Here is a 17746-nt window from a genome sequence, read left to right on the forward strand (position 1 = left end):
TTATATGCTGTGTGACATACTCGTATGTCAAATAAAATGTTACTTACCTTCTGTGTTCGCCAGTTGTCTAATTATTTTTGAATTGGTGAAAATAAACAATCTTCTGAAGCACACATGTTTAATCCACCAGGTTATTTGTAAAACTGATTAATTTCACCAACACGTCACAAACAAGTGACAATCTAGTGAGCATGCGCGACAAAAACCGATAATATCGCATATCGAATATCCAATACACAAATGAAAACTGGTTTTGTGAGATTACTCAATTGTTTTGTAGTTTAATATTCCATAAAATATAACTGTCAACAAGTGTTTGATTTCGATACAATAACACCACATGGTAACAAATATGACAAAGGAAGACAATTTTATGACCCGTGCTTCGAAATCAAGTCTAACCGCCTATCTAGAAATACCTGCATCTTATACTACTGCACTAGATCCACTTCCTAAGAGTCTTCAGATCGAAATCCGGCCAGCACAAAAGTCATAGATCATCTGTCTTCCTAATTTGTATTACTGCATTATATATAATTATTATTACAATGTAGCATATGCAATATGTGCAGTTGATCCAAGGTTTACGATTTGAATAAGATAATGAGTGAGCTCAGACGATAAAAAAACAGTATGTTAACCTGGGACGCAAATTCTACCCTGGCATACATTGCGTCGTCCTCCATCTTTGCGATGTCCGTCAATATTTCTTTTAAAATACTACTAGTCTTGATCAGCAAATTGGAGCAAAAATAAAAAATCAAGTGATGCATAAATGGGGGTTTAGCACCTCTAGGGCTTAGGACCTATTGGGGATATTGAGGTAAATTCATAAGCATCCCCCCCCCCCCCCCCCCCCCCCCCCCCCCCCTCAGTCTGAACAAATGTACAAATGTCTGTATTTTGATCTTGTCTGGAACATAACAAGGAAAAATATAGGCCCAGTGTTTATTTAAACATATTTAGTAGGGGATGGGACCCAATAGGGGAATTAGAGATTAGTCTTTTAAGTTGTTATCGGTCCAGTGTGACTGAATGGATTTGATACAATAGGGTTTGGATGTTATGTTGGCCAAATATAATACAATACTTTATTTCGGAGGGTTCAACTCCCCTAGTTTCAGAGGGTTCGTGCCTAATATAGACATATACACACATTCAAATAATTCAATTTGCTACTAAACGAACTTCATAAAATGTTGTCCGGGATATTATTGGATAAAGGAGATCGAATGGATGTAAACATTAAGAGTGTGGCACGCTAGGGGCTGGAGAGGGCTGGAAGGCGGTGACGAGTAGGGGAACTGAACGACAGTTATTTGAATTATTTCCTCGGAATCTGAACTTAGAATGGATTTTTATAAAAAAAAAAAAAAAAAAAAAAACAATTGTGGTTCATACGGATATGGGAATTCCCTGTTGTATAAACTTATGGTATGACCTTCCACGAGGGACAGGAATGACAGGGCCAAAACTGTAAGTGCTCAAGTGCTGCTGGTCTAAATTGACTAGGGGTTGGGACCAAATAGGCGGATGTCCTTTACATTGCTTCTTAACATGAACAACTGAATGACTTGATCTGATATGAATTATTTAAATACGAACATTTTTTTTGATACTATATTTTTATCCTACAGCATTCCTGTAGCGGTTTGTTTATAAGGATGTCGTATTCACTGAAATATCAGCAATAGAAATGATAATATCTCTTGCAAAAATTTAAAATTCCATTGGACGTCCAAAAAACCACAGAATGTATCGAATGGTACTCGCATATAATGTTACAAGTTACAATTGAGTTGATATAATGCAGGAATATTAACTCCAGCACTCAAAAATAATGTCTCCTTTGATAAGTTATTAATTATCAGTAACATCAAAACTCGACCTGATTCAATATCCTATATCTGTCAATCCGCGGAGGCGAAATACCTTGTATTTTTTGTTGATACAATTTAAACCAATCAGATACATAGAACGGTTCCACGGTATATTACATTATTTGAATTGATATCAGGAAACCGAATGAAATTTCTAAACCATTGCATCATTTCAACATATTGTAAAAGCCAATGTTTTTGATATAAACATGTATAAAGCTATTGATTAGCTATGTCCAGGAGAATACCAGCTTTGACAAGGAAGATTAAATATCGGATCAGATAATAGCAGACTAAAATTTTAAATTAAAATGTTGATGTGAAAACTGACATGATATCTAAAATTCATGAGTAGTATTTTGTTTTCAAGCTAGTTATCAGAGTTTAGACGCTCAGTGTGTATCGGTAGTATGTGGCGCACTTAGGGTTACCTGAATGTTAAGAAAGATGGAGAGGACCGAGACTGAAAGGACCGGAAGGACAAGAAATGATAACACAACAAACGTGACATGCCGCAACTATTTTTTATACCTTTATATATAAATCATATCTGTTTTCTCTTATTTCTACAACATCTTTCTTAATCCCCATGTTTCTTGCCACTGTCTCGCCCCTTGCCTCTAGCTGAGAGTTCGTGCCGGTAAGAAGGGTTTTGGTCATGCCATCTGACCTTGCCTTAAGTTTAGCCTCCGTCCCTTTCAAGAATACCTTGCATTTGACCCTTGGCCGCGACATACAAAAGTCTATAAGCATAGTATTTGCTACCTCAAATTAACACTCAGTATTTTGAGAGTGGGGCAGCTGGTCCGCCCGATGTCAGTATAATGCGACAGGCTGGCGTATCCCGCTAGATATCTTTGAAAGTTTACTTCAGTATAGACGCACTGGCCTAATTTGGTACTATCACAGGGAGGCAAACAAGAACATATCACAGCCCCCAGAAACACAGACACACTCAGTGATCGTAGATGTTTTAGAACGCTGCCAAATATCAAACCAATTAAAAACAATCACACTTTTGTGGACATACATAGTACAGCATTCGGAGGATACATGAGGCAAATATATAATACCGGCAAGACATCAAAATCATAACTCTAACACAAGATGGATTCAACGATTCAGTGAAACCGTCCGACAAAGCTAGGTCAATTATTGGTTCAGCGCATTTTCAGGATAAGAATGATCTGATCTGATATGATTTATTTAAACACGAACATCTCATTGGAAATATAGTTTTGTCCTACAGCCTTCCTGTATTAGTTTTTTAATGGAATGTCTTATTTACGGAAATATCAACAATAACACTGCTGAAATATTTTACAAAACGTTAAATATTCCATTCGACGTCCAAAATAGGAAAATGATTTAGTGAATGGTACTAGCATATATTGCTATAAGTAAAATCAAATTGATATAATCCTGGTCTCATATCAACCGATTTATAAAAACATGGAATATTAACTCAAGCACTAGAAAATAAGTTCTCTATTGATAAGTGATTAAAAACATTAACACCAAAACCCCACCTTTTCATAAATCCTATATCTGTCAATTTGCTTCCGCAAAATGCCTTGTATTTTTTTTTTTATTTTATTTTTTTTTTGATAAAGATTAAACAAATCAAATACCTAGAACGGTTTCACGGTATATTACATTATTTGAATTGGTATCAGGAAACGAAATTATATTTCTAAACAATTGCATCATTTCAATATATTGTAAAAGCCAATGTTTTCGTCATAAATTTTAAATCAAAATGTTGATGTGAAAGCCAACATAATATCCAAAATTCATAAGTAGTATTTTGTTTCAAGTAAGTTATAAACGCTTAGAAGCTCAGGACCACCGTATACATCCGGAGGACCTAGAGAACAGAGACCACGTGGAGAACTTGGAATAGCGGGAACATCGAGAGTACAGGGAGATGGGATATGGAGGTCCGTGTGGACAAGTAGGACCGGGTATAGCGCCACGGAAGAGAGGTGGTTCCGGGAGGGCAAGAAGGATCGAGGGTACCTCCATGGAGACGACAGAGAGCACTTTTAGTTACCAGAAAGATAGGAAAGATGACAAAAACTACACTGTCCAAAATTATAGATTATCCATTTCTTATGAATCTTTTTTTCCGTTTAATGTACGGTTATGGAATAATTTACCAATCGATGTCAGAGAGCAACCATCTATCAATTGTTTTAAATCTAAAATCCAACACAACCTTGACGCGTTGCCTTTAATTTATCATGTAGGAAGCAGAAAGTTAAATGTTTTACATACAAGGTTGCGACATGCTTGTAGCAGTTTAAAACATAATTTGTTTCGAGTTAATATAATTATTGACCCATCATGTGAATGTGAAAATGTTGTGCATTATTTTTTAGATTCGGTTCTAAGGTCACTTAAAAGTATTTCACTTCAATAGACCCCCCCCCTTTTTTTTTTTTTTTTTTTTTTGTTTGTTATTGTTTTTTTTCTTCTTCTTGGCTTTTCAGCTCTCCTCTTCTTAACAAATATCTAATTCTAGAAAAATATATATATATTATTGTAGATATGTTATAGATATACAATTTATTTTGGAAGAAGGCGTTTCTAAGTTGGGATATCTTGTGCCTTATCCTTCTTGTTATATTGAACAATAAAAATATGTTTAAATCGAAAAGGAAAGATGGAAAAGACCGCGACCGAAAGGTTCGGGATGACAAGAAATAATAACACAACAAGCGTACCATGCAGGAACTATATTTTACTCATTTATTTTTCTCAAATTCGTTATCAGAGCCCCTCAATCTTTATATATAATATAGTGTATATATAATGTACTGTCCAGCAACGCCTGAATAAGGAACGACATTGGATCAACCAACTATAAACCGGCTTCCCACTCTGTATGAATGAGAGATAATCCTCCACATGTTACGTTGTTGAGGGACTCTCACAATAGAAACTCCTCACTATATGTCAAAACTGGATAGTTGGTTGCCTCTATCATTCATTTGGAGTTTAAATGATGGAATAAATATCTATTCCACATCATAGTTTAATGTTCTCGTCACACACAGCAGATATTGTGCACAGGTTCATAACATATAGGAGCACATGTGTTATCAAAGGACCTTACAACGGACGGGGGGAACCCCCATCTGGGGAATCCCCGCCTTTTTTCCACTTGTAGTACTACGCCATCCTATTTTAAGTAGGGATGTATATGTTTGTTCTTCAAACCTTATACCACTAATCTCTATTCTCGCTTATAGGAAATACCCACTTCATATGTTTATTAATCAGACCAACCCATACAGGCCCATCAAACACACTTTCCTTAGGGACTTGGTTCACAGTAGCTGATTGGCTGAATACGTTGTGTCAGTACATGTTGTCGGTTTGTGACAAGTTGTCCTGATACCTGCAACACGGTTTTCGTTACGTTAATAGGATCTTTCGACCACCTTTCTGTTTGGTTTCTAATGCCTTTATTATACCGTTCTACACAATAGCATTTACATAATTTTAATATTTGTTCAATTTCGTTAAAACGAACTAATTTTAATATGGGATTTGCCATCTGATATTGTCACTGCTACCCGCTATTTGGACCGATATTTGCTGGACGAAATGTACATATCGCGTAAAAACGTAATAACAAAAACATTCACGACATAGCACGCGCTGCCTTCACATCGCATCAACCCGCGATGTTATTTTGTTTAAACTTTAAGTTATATTATTTTTTTATTTATGTATTTACTTTTAGCACCTGTACACCACCTAAGATGTTTCCTAATTAATCATAATAGGCCCTCGGCGAATTAAGTATCGGCCTATTGGGATGGTTTTGACAACATTACGATAGTTTTTATTGTTTATGCTTACTATATTTGTGTAACTGTTCCATGTTCTATGTCTGTATGTGATCGTATGTAATTTACCTGTGCCTTGATAAAGAGGCAGATTGCCTCGATAATTCGACAATTTACTTGTCTGTACTGTTGTTGTTATTACTACTTGACATATATTATATATATAATGTATACATATACATGTATATAAAACACATTTGTTCACCTTGAGCGAGAAACCTAGGAATGCGCCTCACGGTATGTTGAAACATTCGATGCTGCCCTGTTTGCCTAATTGTCAATATTAATGGCCTGAAATTTATTTTTAAAAACGTGATAGACTTTGTAAGTTGTGTTACTATACTATACTCGAAGCTTAATATTTGACACTTTGTATTACATCTGAAGCGAAGTCGAAACCTTTGAAACCTTATTATTATGACACGGTACCAAACTTTTTTTTTATTCGAGGTTAAACACATATTTTTTTTCTATAAGTTCTTATTTGATTCGGGACAGAAGATATGGCACTTTTTAACAGTTCGTACACGGTACTGGAGTCTAGAAAGGAGGTTAGACATGTGACGTTGCAACGCATCTGACATAGGTATCTGTTTTTTTTTTTTTGTTTTTTTTTAACATCTAAGACGAAACTATACTTTTGACTTGAAGCGTTTCTAAATATCTGAAACACTGTATTAGTTCTGATGCAATATCATCCTTGTGGTTGTAAGTTAAACCTCTGATACTTTGTCACGATTCTCCGCTTATCATGCAGAGCTAAACATCTGACACTATTTAATTTCTTAGACGATTATATGCATCTGATTCGAGACGGAACCTTTGACGCTTTGTAGAATTATGTGTAGTGTAGATATACTGACACGGTTCTGTTATATTAACCCGAGACTTAACATCTAACACACTGTGATACGCACTACTAGTATTCTTATTCACGAATAACACCTGACGTTCAAGACGAAATGCATTGAATGCACACTTATCAAAAGAAATCAACTGCAAAATTAATTCCAGGAAAAATTACAGACGTCATTACTATGAATTCACTATTAGACATAGATTCCAGTGAGTATATTTTTATCTTTAATAAAACCACATCATCTATCAAACATATTCAATAGCTCTGCACCTTTCGCATGTTTACAACGCGGTAGCTCAAGATATCATTCCTCTTGACGGGTTATGGAAGATAACTTCATGTGACCTTAAAAAACGATTGTCGTATTATATGGAGAATGAAGATGAAGAATTGTTTTTGTTTTTTGTTTTTGTTTTTTTGTTTTCGTTTTTTTTTTCCGTTTTTTTAGGATGACCTATTGTCATCATGTTTCACATTTCAAACGTCTTCAAAGTTCCACCATTTGAATTGAGTTGAAACTTGCCTGAAATGATGCTGGAATGGTCTTGACCAAGTGTTGTTATTTTTTCGGGTCAGTCTGAAATCAAAGATGGCCGCCACAGCTGCCATTTTGAAAACATTTGAAATGTCTTCTCAAGTTAAGCGGGTGAGATTGAGCTGAAACTTGCCTGAAATGATCTTGGGATGGTCCTTACAAAGTTTTGCTATTCATCGGGTCCTGGCCAAGTGTTGCTATTTATTAGTCAGAAATACAAGATGGCCACCATGTGTCACAGTGTCACTAAACCTGCTACAGAGAATGCATACTACATTTGTACAAGGGTCTTCAATTTAGAGTCAGATGACCTCGGAACTCTTGTTTTTTTTAATTTGTTTGTTGTTGTTGTTTTTTCTTCTTCTTTTTCTTCTTCTTCTTCTTCTTCTTCTTCTTCTACTATTGTTATATTGTTCGATTTAAACGAACTTTTGGATATATGGATATATAGGGGTACGACTGCGGGGGCGTTGTAAGAGCTTCTGTAATGGTTTTCTATTACTATAAGTACTTGTTGATGTATTCATTTACATTTAATATCATATTTCTTCCTTATTTGGGATTGATTAAACCAATCATCGCCTTCAATCACCATAAGGTAATTACATTACTTCATTTATACTTTGTTTTTAAATCTGTGACCATTTTAACATTATGTAGGAACATATAAACTATCCCAACTAATATCTGTCTCTTATATATAAAACTGTCCATATTATGCTTCCTTGAAAAGGTTTGCAACTCTTCCTCTCCCTCGGACGGACGACAGAGCATAAACTCACCTTTGCCTTTTACATTGCAACACATGCCAAAGAATACTGCGCACCAAAACGCGCAATAACGCTACACATGACATTGGTAACATATTTGATAGACATCGTTATGCAGTGTTACATACCCGTATGTCAATTAAAATGTTACTTACCTTCTGTGTTCGCCAGTTGTCTAGTTATTCTTGAATTGATGAAAATAAACAATCTTCTGAAGCACACATGTTTAATCCACAAGGTTATTCGTAAAACTGATTAATTTCACCAACACGTCACAAACAAGTGGCAATCTAGTGAGCATGTGCGACGAAAACCAATAATATCGCATATCGAATATCCAATACACAAATGAAAACTGGTTTTGTGAGATTACTCAATGGTTTTGTAGTTTAATATTCCATAAAATATAACTGTCAACAAGTGTTTGATTTCGATACAATAACACAACATGGTAACAAATATGACAAAGGAACACAATTTTATGACCCGTGCTTCGAAATCAAGTCTAACCGCCTATCTAGAAATACCTACATCTTATACTGCTGCACTACATCCACGTCCTAAGGGTATTCAGATCGAATTCCGGCCAGCACAAAAGTCATAGATCATCTTTCTTCATAATTTGTATTACTGTATTATATATAATTATTCTTACAATGTTTCATATGCAATATGTGCAGTTGATCCAAGGTTTACGATTTGAATTAGATAGTGAGTGAGCTCAGAGGGTCAGAAAACTGTATGTTAACCTGGGATGCAAATTCTACCCATGGCATACATTCCGTCGTCCTCCATCTTTGCGATGTCCGTCAATATTTCTTTTAAAATACTACTAGTCTTGATCAACAAATTGGGGCAAAAAAAAAAAATCAAGTGATGCATAAATGGGGGTTTAATCCCCCCCCCCCCCCCCCCCCCCCCCCCTAGTCTGAACAAATGTACAAATGTCTTGTATTTTGATCTTGTCGGGAACATAACAAGGAAAAAGATAGGCCCAGCGTTAGTAGGGGTGGGACCCAATAGGGGAAATGAATATTAGTCTTTTAAGTTGTTACCAGTGTGACTGAATGGATTTGATACAATAGGGTTTGGATGTTATGTTGGCCAAATATAATAAAATACTTTATTTCGGAGGGTTCAACTCCCATATTTACAGAGGGTTCGTGCCTAATATAGACATCCAGATACATTCAAATATTTCAAATTGCTACTAAACGAGCTTCATAAAATGTTGTCCGGGATAATATCGGATAAAGGCGATCGAATGGATGTATACTTTAAGTGTGTGGTACGCCAGGGGCTGGAGAGGGCTGGAAGGCGGTGACGAGTAGGGGAACTGGACGACAGTTATTTGAATTATTTCCTCGGAATCTGAACTTAGAATGGATTTTTAGAAAACTTTGTTTGTGGTTCATAAGAATATGGGAATTCCTTGTAGTATAAACTTATGGTATGACCTTCCACGAGGGACAGGAATGACAGGGCCAAAACTGTAAAACGTTAAAAAAATTCAAGTGCTGCTGGTCTAAATTGACTAGGGGTTGGGACCAAATAGGCGGATGTCCTTTACATTGCTTCTTAACATGAACAACTGAATGACTTGATCTGATATGAATTATTTGAATACGAACATTTTATTGATAATACCTTTTTATCATACATCATTCCTGTAGCGGTTTGTTTATAAGGATGTCGTATTCACTGAAATATCAGCAATAGAAATGATAATATATCTTGCAAAATTTTTAAATTCCATTGGACGTCCAAAAAAGCACAGAATATATCGAAAGGTACTCGCATATAATGTTACAAGTTACAATTGAGTTGATATAATGCAGGAATATTAACTCCAGCACTCGAAAATAATGTCTCCTCTGATAAGTTATTAATTATCAGTAACATCAAAACTCGACCTTATTCAATATCCTATATCTGTCAATTCGCTAACGCGAAATACCTTGTATTTTTTGTTGATACAATTTTAACCAATCAGATACATAGAACGGTTTCACAGTACATTACACTATTTAAATTGATATCAGGAAACCGAATGATATTTCTAAACCATTGCATCATTTCAACATATTGTAAAAGCCAATGTTTTTTATATAAACATGTATAAAGCTATTGATTAGCTATGCCCAGGAGAATACCAGCATTTGACAAGGAAGTTTAAATATCGGATCAGATAATAGCAGACTGAAATTTTAAATTAAAATGTTGATGTGAAAGCCGACATGATATCTAAAATTAATGAGTATTATTTTGTTTCAAGCTAGTTATCAGAGTTTAGACGCTCAGTGTGCATTGGTAGTATGTGGCGCACTTAGGGTTACCTGAATGTTAAGAAATATGGAGAGGACTGAGACCGAAAGGACCGGGAGGACAAGAAATGATAACACAGCAAACGTAACATGCCGCAACTATTTTTTACACTTTTATATATATCTTTTTATATATATATTTCTAACCAAGAAATATCAAAATTCGTTATAAGCAAACATATACATTTTTATATGATATAATGTATATATAAGAAATGTGTTCACCTATAAAGTCGACCGGAACTGTGGTCACCATCATTTCACATCGTATGCTCTACAAGTAGAATGTAAGCAGTCTATATGTTGTCCCGATTACACGATTTGTCAATATAAATAACATTTTATAGAGTATAAAATGATTTATCGTAAACCTTTACATTACATGAAATAGAGGTAGGAGATTGGTGGTGTGCTACCTAAACTATACCAAAGGAGTAATCTCCCCTTCTTCACAACACCCTTTTACAACAAGCCAGAGACGCGGTCCTTGTGTTGCAGCAGGCGGGTTTTTAAGAGCAATTTAGACAAGACGGACGCTGTGCGCATACAAGGTTAAGTCACGGTACAATTGTATCATTTAGGGGTGTGACCTTTTTAAGCATTTTTAACTGCTATACCGCCTGGATGATGCCTGTAAACATGGTAAACTGTATCATGGTTTTCCGCGTGGTTCGATTTCTATATTTCGATTTAATATTTCGCGCCAGATGAAGATGTCGTCAGTCAGTCCCATTAATATTCTATGCATGGGGCACTCTTTTATTCGACGACTTGAACGTTTTGTAACATTTAACCAGTCTTACGATGGCAATTTAGCAATTTATGGGCCGGATCTAACTATTTCACATTATGGAAGACCAGGTGGGACTCTGACTCGAGTCAAAAATCTGTTCACACAGCAAGTGCTCAATTTGAGACCCGCAGCATGTGTGCTACAAATTTTATCTAACGATTTAGATGACTCAAACATGTCGTCCGATAAACTTGCATGGCACATATTTTCATATGCTGAATTCTTAGTGCAGGAACTTGATGTTAAGCATGTCATACTATGTCAAATGTTACCTAGAAGAAAAACGAGGAAGATCGATGTAGACATTTTTAATACAAAAATAATCGAGACAAATAAGGCTTTGAAAGAACGTTGTAAGTCATCTTCAATGATTACGTATTGAAAATTGCGTGGGTTGAAGAATAGCCCTCAGGCCATTTTACACAAAGATGGTGAACATTTATCTGAACATTTTGGAATGCCAATATATATTGGCAACATAAAGCGAGCTGTAATTTTCTGCAGAGATAAACTTATCTCGACAAATGGTAATGTGTATTGATAATTTTCTTTCACTTGTGAAAAAGATTTTTCAAGACCTGTATATATAATTTTCAATTTGAAACTTATGTGATCTGTAACTTTGTGCCATTATGACCACATACGGTATGTATATATATTAAATAACAGACAGGTTAGCTCAACAAATTCATTAGTTTATCTACATTGTTATTATCCATTTAACTTAACTAGCAGATTTGAGATCAGATGAACTGATACATACTTACCATGCTATGAGCTACATATTAATTTTGTTGATAGAATTTGATTTACTGGAAACACACCCATATACATTTACACGTACACTTGTACACTGTAGTCATGCTTTTGTTCTGGATGTGGTTATAATCTAGTATAGGTAATATATACATATATAATCCTATTGATCATGAATGAATAATAACTGGTTGACATATGCAGTGTAATCAGTTATGTTGAAGAACACTCTCCATCCTTCTTAGTAGCATATACATGGGTGACAGGTTTGTTACCATGAAAAACATATATAAGCTACATTTGATGCATTGGTTTGATGCGTAGCGTATATGGGTGACAAGTCATGTTACCATTTATCATATACAAGAAGCTACATTTTAAAGTACCAGGTAACATTTGTTACCAAATTGTTCAATGAAAACCAATAGTGCTGTTACATGATATCATGCAAGCCTATAGCTTATAATAAAATGCTTGCCTGTATAATTTTTCTCACATAGATAATGTCATCAGCAACAAAAAAAAAACGGCGAGCCAGAGGGGCAGCCACCACCAGCAGGGCGACCAAGGCCCAGAAAACGAACCAGCCAGGCCCATCAGAGTCACCTATGGTACAGATTCCAACAGCTAGGGAGGTGGCAGTAGAGTTGAAAAAGCGAATGGAGAAGGAGCAACAATCTCGGGTGACAACACCTGCTCCTACATCTGCTAACCTACAGGAAGTTGCCCTGCCTTCTAACATCTGTTGACCTACAGGGGGTTGCCATGCCTACTACATCTGATGACCTAGTGGAAGTTGACATGCATTGTCCTACAGTTGGAACTGGAAATAATACAGGTATCTATGCCGAATTAGGCCGAAAGACTGTAATATCGATGCAAAAACCAAATCACAAATCTGGGCTGGACAGTTTGTTGACTTTGGTTCATTAGTGTTTGAAATCCAGGCCTAATTTTGTTGACATGCATGTTTCAGATGGAACAATTGATTTATTGCCTAGTTTTAAGACATTTAAGATCAATTCCATTGAAAAATAGAACGAAGCATTTCGCATCTTCATTGCAGTGTATTGTACTAAATACCCCTTGCAAACACCACACTTAATGAAATATTATCATATAGTCAATACCCAGGCATCACAGAATGGAGATTGGCATTATTATGATGTTAATTTCAGAAAGTGGAAAACAAACGAAAACCTAAATTGGGGGGAATTGAACACTGAACTCTAAACTTTAGCACTCACCAGGAATCTTGGTAAAAAGGGAGGTAATTTTCGGAAAGGTCAATCAACCACTTCTTCGCCCAACCCTACCAGTAAAATATTTTTATCAATACAACAACAAAGGTGTCTGCTCTAGGCCAAATTGTGGTTGGCCACACAAATGTGAAAAATGTGCAGCAGACCATCCCAAAAAGTTGTGTCCAAAAAGGGGGGATGTGTCAAACAAGGACACAGCCAATATCAACAACATTCGAAATTCCAAACTCTAATCCAACAACAGTAGCAATCTATCAGTCTTCTGTAATTGTTACCCCCATTAGGGTCTCAGAGTTGACATACTGGTTAACAGGATATTCCCCAGATTTGACACAACATTTAATACAAGGCTTTAGTCAGGGTTTCTCGCTTTATTATAATGGGCCCAGAGTTTTCCGGGATACATCAAATTTGCTTTCAGCTAGAAAAAACCCACTTCTATTTAAAGAGAAAATACAGAAGGAGGTGAGGGCAGGTCGAGTTGAAGGACCATTTGAACAGCCCCCATTCCCTAATATACAAATTTCTCCTTTAGTGCTAGTACCTAAGAGGACACCTAACGAATACCGACTGATTCATCACCTAAGCTACCCTGCAGATGGTTCAGTTAATGACGGCATACCTCAAGAGTTGTGTTCTGTTCATTATCAAACAATTGATATGGCTATCAGTCACATTTGTAATATGGGAAAGGGCGCGTTGATGGCAAAAACTGATATAGAGGCAGCATTTAAACTTATTCCCATTCAAAAATCTGATAATGAATTACTGGGGTTTAAAGTTGAAGGGTTGTACTATTTCGATAAGACTCTCCCCATGGGGGCATCTATATCATGAAGTTTGTTTGAACAATTTAGTACAGCACTTCACTGGGTAATTGAGAACAAGTTGGGGACCCATGCTTGTGTTCACATCCTTGACGAATTCCTTTTTATTACACCCAATAACTGGGATACATGTAAACATGTGGATTTGGATAATTTTTGGGGATTTTGTAAAAACATTAATGTTCCAATCAAACATGAGAAAACTATGGGACCTGCCTCCATCATGACTTTCCTTGGCATCGAACTGGATTCAATATTATTTCAGACTAGACTTCCTCTCGACAAGGTTGAGAAAATAAGAGATAGTATAAAATCGTTCCAATCTTGCATAAAAAGTAACACTGAAAGAACTCCAGTCACTTAAAGGTCTGCTTAATTTTGCATGCAAGGTAGTGGCACCAGGTAGGGCATTCTTAAGGAGGCTGATAGACCTCACCAGAGGTGTAAAAGCACCTCACCATTACATTAGACTTAAACAAGAAGCTCGGAAAGATCTCTTGGCTTGGTCAGAATTTGTCCAGTCATATAATGGGAAGACCATGTTCTTTGACTACAGGTGGGAGGATTCTGAAAAATTACATCTATACACTGACGCAAGTAATCTTGGGTTTGGTGGCATTTTGGGTAGATCTTGGTTTTCGGTAAATGGGACAAATCGGCTCTTGATCACCATATTTCAGTCCGGGAAATATTTCCATTGATACTAGCAGTAGAAACTTGGGCTTTACAGCTACAAAACAGATGTATCATGTTCCAATCATATAATTCTGCTGTTGTGTGTGTGGTTAACACTCACACAGCGAAGGATCCAGATCTGATGACTCTTGTTCGCAGGCTGGTTATAGTATGCCTTAGATTTAATATACTTTTTAAGGCTGTTCACATCCCGGGTGTTCAGAATACTGCTGCGGACATGCTATCCCGTTTGCAGGTGGAAGCATTCCTCAACTCCTACCCGGAGGTAAACAGGGATCCCGATCTTCACCCAACCAAGACTTGGAAACTCTGATGGATGTGAAAGACTCTTTGTTAGCCAATGCTCTAGCTCCAAGATCATGGCAAGTATAAAAAAAGGCTTTTGGTGAACTCCAAAATTTTGCAAGTCTACATAATCTACAAAAGGAAGTGCTTCCGACAAGTGTGAACTGTCTATCTTTATTTATAGCCTTCTGTGTCACTCGTAACTTTGCAGCCTCTACCGTGCTGACATATGTCTCGGCAATAGGCTACTATAACAAGCAAGCAGGCCATATAGATCCTGGACATAATTTTGTTATTCATAAGATGCTCAAAGGTTTTTCCAAATTGAAAAGCACTTCTGACTTCCGGCTGCCCATTACTTATCCTATTCTCTCAAAATTGTTGGCAGCATTAGACCATACTTCAATTTCTATGTATGAAAGAAGTCTCTTAAAAGCCATGTCCCTTTTGACATTCCATGGCTTTCTTAGGGTAGGGGTAATAACTCAAACCCGGAAAGATTCGGTGCCATGCATTAAATCTTCTGGAATCACTTTCACTCAAAACAAAGGGAAAATGGCTCAGTTCCATTTTGAGATTAATCACTTTAAAGGTAACTATATCACCCAGTCCATTCAACGGTGTCAGCTCATGTTTCCTACCCAACACTTTGCCCTGTTCAGGCTATGGTGGCCTATGTAAAACTCCGTGGGGCAGAGGATTGGCCATTGTTCTGCTTTCCCGGGGGTAAACCAATAACAAGGGCCTGTTTCTCCAAGCAACTTCAAGAGACACTAACATGGGCAAAACTAGATCCCGGCCAGTATAAATGGCATAGCTTCCGAATTGGTGCAACTACAGCAGCACACGTTGCTGGAATTCCAGACAATGCAATTCAGAAAATGGGTAGGTGGAGGTCGAATGCTTTTCAAAGGTATATACGCCTGCCACCTTTACCAGGCATTCAGCTCTCAGCTTGATTTTTGTACAGATCTGTCTAGAATGAGGTTAATCATGTACATTTCTAATTTTGAACCTTTTTTGGTATGTTAATTAAGATAATCCCAAAATCAGGATTGGGAGTAGATCAATAGATGTACCGTGGCGGCTTAGAACCCCACCTTTGTGGCAAATCAGAATTATTCAATATTAATCTGTTCATTACTCATACTTATGATTCTAATGGTAACTCACTGTTGGGGTAATTGGCCTCAGGGGGTTTAATGACTCATACCTATGATTGTAGTACTAATTCACTCTCGGGGTAATTGGCCTCAGGGTGAAGCAACTATTGATAATATGCTTTTTATTGTTGACGTCGTTTGAATTTAATAATCGTCGACATGTTCATTCATTGCAGTGTCTTAGTATCATTTGTCTACTTATTCTAGCCACAAGCAGAGCATATTTTGGGATTTAACATAAATTATATCTGTTTTCTCTTATTTCTACAACATCTTTCTTAATCCCCATGTTTCTTGCCACTGTCTCGCTCCTTGCCTCTAGCTGAGAGTTCGTGCCGGTCAGAAGGCTTTTGGTCATGCCATCTGACCTTGCCTTAAGTTCAGCCTCTGTCCCTTTAAGGAATATCTTGCATTTGACCCCTGGTCACGACATACAAAAGTCTATAAGCATAGTATTTGCTACCTCGACTTAACGCTCAGTATTTTGAGAGTGCGACAGCTGGTCAGCCAGTTGTCAATATAATGTGACCGACTGAGGTGTCCCGCTAGATATCTTTGAAAGTTTACTTCAGTATAGTCGAACTGGCCTAATTTGGTGCTATCACAAGGAGGCAAACAAGAATATATCGCAGCTCACAGAAACACAAACACACTAAGTGATCGTTGCAAATTATCAACCCAAACAAAACCAATTTGGTGGATATACACTGTAAAATATTCGTACGATAATGAGACAAATATGTAATAGCAGAATGGCATCAAAATCATAAATCTAACTCCAGATTTATTTAACGATTCAACGACACCCGCACTGCAAAGCGACGAAAGTGTTTAACAGTTGTGGTTATACTATTGGTCTGAGGTATAGACAATTTACAATGAACACTGATATAGTGGATTCGGTTATGAAATCTGATTGGGAAGGAGAACTTGAAACTGTAGTTGATACACCTTTAGCTATGGCAACCTCAACTCAGGGTATATTTTAAACATTTTGTTGTGAGCCAAGACACCGTATTTTTTCCTACTTTCCACTAAACGGATAAGGAGTTGGGAAGTAAAAGAAATTAGAAGCAAGTGGGGAGATGTAAAATCTAAAGTAAATCATGAAATAATAACTCATAAGTTCAAACCGGATATGAAAATGCCAGGGGTAGAACCTACCCATGACATGCACATGAATCTTAGCAATAGACACAGGGATATATGACAATACGAACATGGAACTAAGATTAGACTGGGACAATCATGTGTGGAGTCAGGCTATTATGGGGTAAATAGGAAGGAGAAACATCCAGATACCTTTAAAGACACCAGCCAGCAGTGACTGGCAGGATTATTTTGTTCATTTTGAACAAGTCGCTACAAGAAAACATGCCTGGACAAAGAAAAAGCTCAACGGGTGAGTATGAATTTAAGCGGTCGGCCCACAATTTAGCTGTAAAGCAGTTGACCGACTATTATTCTATAACACAGTGTCCACGAATTATATTCCTGTGTTATGATTAACATTATATTTTTTGTGGAAACTAAAACAAATTACGAAACTGCATTTTTACTAATCCTTGAACATTATAGTGTGTTGAGGGATTGGTGTGATCGAGGTAAATCGTAAACGGCATTGAAGGTACAAAGAGGAACTATCCGTATTATTGCGGCCCTTCAATCGTATGCCCATATTGGTGATTTGTGTTATGAAACCGACCTAGAAACTGTTGCGGGGTGTAGAAAACGACGAT

This window comes from Pecten maximus, chromosome 13, assembly GCF_902652985.1.
Source record: "Pecten maximus chromosome 13, xPecMax1.1, whole genome shotgun sequence".
Taxonomy (NCBI): domain Eukaryota; kingdom Metazoa; phylum Mollusca; class Bivalvia; order Pectinida; family Pectinidae; genus Pecten; species Pecten maximus.